Source organism: Apis dorsata, unplaced genomic scaffold, assembly GCF_000469605.1.
Source record: "Apis dorsata unplaced genomic scaffold, Apis dorsata 1.3 scaffold_87, whole genome shotgun sequence".
In the NCBI taxonomy this organism is placed as follows: Eukaryota; Metazoa; Arthropoda; class Insecta; order Hymenoptera; family Apidae; genus Apis; species Apis dorsata.
The window spans coordinates 701616-705793 of record NW_006263385.1 but is presented as its reverse complement, the minus strand read 5'-3'; the positions used below and the strand labels follow the sequence as shown (position 1 = coordinate 705793).

The 4178-nt window shown below is 30.2% G+C and overlaps 1 protein-coding gene across 1 annotated transcript in view; it reads right to left on the bottom strand.

Moving 5' to 3' along the window:
- Positions 1–4178, bottom strand: part of LOC102676899 (N-acetylgalactosaminyltransferase 6-like) — a 13875-nt gene that overhangs the window by 3395 nt on the left and 6302 nt on the right. The window lies entirely within an intron of this gene.

The window sequence follows — 4178 nt, the reverse complement described above, 5'->3', positions numbered from 1 at the left end:
TTTTTTTTTTTTTTTTTTTTTTTTTTTTTTCAATATAATTGTTCACACAATCTTTCAACTTTTTTTTTTATGTTTTAAATATAACAATATAAAATTAGATTTTCAAATACATATATACGTCTCCGTTTTAGCATGTCTTTTTCATGATACCAGAAACAACTTCCACCGTTTATATGGTGCTTGTATTTTTCATTTGCCTTTGAAAACCTCCACTGAGACTATTTCGAGTATGAAAAAAAGAAAAATAAAACAAAACAAATAAATGAAATCGAATAAAAAAAAAAGGAATAAAAAAAAAAAGAAAAAAAGAAGAGAAAAAAATACGAAATGATTTAACAATGAAACTACCTCGTTAAGCGGTCAATGTATTTACAATTTACACGCGTATTTGATTTCATTGCCAAACCCTTTGCGTTCCATTTATAAAATACATCTTTTTTTTGTTTCAAGCATTTCTTTTATTCGACGAAAAATTACATTTTTTATTAACCCTTTTGATGCTGATTTTTATGATATATTGCATGATCGTAAGTTTTTTACTTCAAATCACGGATGAATTTCATATTTTTCGAGAAAGCATACAAAAAAATTATGGCATTGTGAGGGTTAATTTATTCCAAACTGCCTTTTTACACGCGAATAATATTGGATTGCAAAGGGTTAACGCGAACTCATTTTTCGTCTTTAAGCGTCAATCGCGTTATTCAACGTAACAAAAATTTATAAGTTAATATTTTTCTCTTTTGTCACTGAATTCTATCTTGAATCGGAATGTTCATTGATATTTTAAGAAGGTTCGACATATAGGACGATCCACTTTTATTTATAAACTAANNNTTAAAAAAAGCAAAATATATTATATCTTTTTTTTTTTTTTTTTCTAATTTTGATTTTTATAAGTAAGAAATAAAGTGCCATGTAAAGAGCAAAACGAATAACTATTGGATATCAGATATCCAGTGATATCTTTGATATTTTAACGTAATCTATACACTTTATTTACTAATATTATATTCATAGTAATTTTTTTCAATTATGTACATATATATATATATATAAATTAAGATGGATCGTCCTCTGTCTATTTTACAGATTATAAAGCGAATAAAGATATCTAAATTATTACCCTGTTACGGTTCTCAGTTTTACGTGTCTAAAGAAATGACTTAAATAAATGAAGAGATTGCAAAAAGAAAATTTGCGAAACTATTTTTACTTTGTGAGAGATTCTTTTATTTTCTTTATTGTTCGAAATATGAAGAAATATGGAGAAGGAAATATAATGTGAGGAGAAGAAAAGAGAGATCGTAGCAGGGCCGATGAAAGTACGAAGAGAGAAAAAAAAAAAGCAGAAGCGCTCGTCGGAGCGAATGGCTTCTTTCGCGTGACTTTTTGCTTAACGTGTGCGTGAATAAAATCGTTCGACATTGGCATCCAAATGACGAAACGGTCGAGAATCGTATGGAAATTTAGTCGGTAGATAAGGAAAGATATTATATAAAAGCTCGAAATCGTGGTTCGATTCGACGTTGGACATTGGAAAATGTTTTTTCTTTCCCCGATTCGTCACTCGCGTGATAAATGTCTGCCTATATTGAAGATGATAAAACGTGAAAAAACGGTGCGTGAAATTTCGGTAGACGTGTCTGACAATGAGAGCGTTGATAATCGAGCCAGTTGGTTTCAAGCTAATTTCGTTCGAAACCAAATATAAAAGTGTGTATATATTACTTTGTCCGTCAAATACACGCTTTTGTTTAATTTTTTTTTTTTTTTTTTTTTTTTCTCTATAAATTTTTGTTAAATTTGATAAGATGGCGTTATTGAATTATGCCAACGTAAAAACATAAAAATATCGTTTATTTCTTTTTTCTTTATTCACAATAATTTTCGCAATGAGATTCGTGCAATTGTTTACGAAATTATTGCGATATTTAATATAATTATAATTATATTTAACGCAATATATTAACCATAAAAATCGATTCGAATTAAGTAAAAGATTGTAAGATCTTGATCTTGAAAGTTGAGGATCGTTTGGTTTGGCTAACAGCGCCGTAGAATAATTGTAATCCTTAGGATTACGAAAATTATGAAGTATTACACGATACTATAGATATATCGAGTAGAATATTTAATTTTCGCTGTCCTATATTAGGACTAAGCTATTGAATCTTTCGATCGAGCCCCAATCCCATCGCAATTACAATTATCACAATGAATAGGGGAGAAAAGGGAAGAAGGAAAGGAAAAGATCTCGTTAGAATGATCGACATTAAAATTTTGCTGGTCGTATATTGTCATCACCGCACGAAATTCATTGTGTCTCGTAGCAGGATACATCCGATTGCCAGAAGACATCTATTAAATGCCGAAAAACTCCATAAATGAACTAATTAATTGATATCGAACAGTGCACTGCGTTCCTTGTAACTCAACCCGTGAATAAAGGATAACTTAGAAATATTCGCAGGACGAATATAATACATTGCTCGCATTCCTCCGAAGCTGTTTTCGTTATCTATTTTCCGTATTTATTTCAAAGAGCTGCGTTGTGCAGTCATTTAACTAGTAGAATTTACTATACGAGATATGGAGTGTTGAAAAAAGAAGATAATGAAAAATTTTGGTCATATTTGTCCATGAATCAATTATTATCGAGAGAACAAAGTAATAAATAATTATTACTTATTCTATATATATATCAATATATATCAATGTCTCGTGGACATCAAATTATCCTAAAGGAATTAGGTTTTTTTTTAGAGATTTATGATATCGTAATCACGATATCCCTTTTTTTTTTTTTTTTTTTTTTTTTTTTTTTGAGAAATTTTTTTTTTTTTTTTTTTTTTTTTTTGAGAAATTTTTTTTTTTTTTTTTTTTTTTTTTTGAGAAATTTTTTTTTTTTTTTTTTTTTTTTTTTGAGAAATTTTTTTTTTTTTTTTTTTTTTTTTTTTTCATGCAGAATTTATATCCTTTTCCTTTATTTGCTAAATGATAAGACCAGGGATGTCCTATCGCTTGCATTTGCCTACTGCTTTCATAAAATCGCGCTCTTTTCTCTAACTGAAGCATGAAAATGCAAATAACGACCGATATCGTTTCTTTCGTTCGCGTGCTCTTAATTATCGCTTTCATATCGAATCGAGATAAACCCACCATATGGTGTGTGTGTGTGTGCCCTTCAACCTATGGTGCTTCAACAGATTGTGCCTCGCCAACTTTGAGCCTTTTTCGTTTTCATCCGTTCTAAGCGTGAAACGATCACGGATTCTTGTTGGATAATCATTCCCTCGATTACCAAGTATTCTGGGGCCGAAACCTGCAGACTTTTCAACTTTTCCTCTCGTAGAGGATCATCGGTAATTAATTCTATCCTTCTCAATTTTTGCCCGTCTTCAAATTTTTTAACGAAAATCGAATTCCTCGTATGTAAGATTGTTGGATCTTTTCAAAGAAAAGATTGAATACGATTTTAATATCTCAATAATTGTGGATCATTGTGGTCGAAGGTTAAACTATGGTGATCGCAATTTGACAAATTTCTCTCGGGTGTTATCCCATTTATATATATTTAACGATGGGATAATATGGGAGAAAAAAGTTTCCGAGATAATTTCGTGAAATGTCCGAGCAGCAAAGGGCAAGATTAAAAAAATTTATTCATCTCGATGTTTATCAGAGGGGGGAAAAAATGCTAATGGAACTTATTACGAGAATACCGTACAAGATTTATTACCAAATAATCGACAAATGATTTTTTTCTAGGCGTGCACGTCTCGAAAAAAAACTGGAAAAACTGTATAACACTCGCTTCGTAACCGAGCACCAAATATCGACGTTCAAACGAAAGTAATACCAAAAAAGAGGTAAAAAGAAACAAAAAAAAAAAAATAAAAAAAAAACAAAAAAAATGGAATGATGTTCTTAATTTATTATGTATAAGTGATCTTCGGTGATCGATCGACAAATTTAAATAAAAAGAACAAAAAAGAAAAAAAAGATATAGTGAGAAGCGTAAAAGAAACATAACTGAGAAAGAACACGCTTTAAAAAAGTAGCTAGAAAGTGAAGATAAGCGCTCACGTCGTTTTCTGTCATTATTCGTTTTTCAAATAGGCGCATTTACGTAAGCATTTTACTTACTCGAACGTTAATCACAAATCGAGCCAACT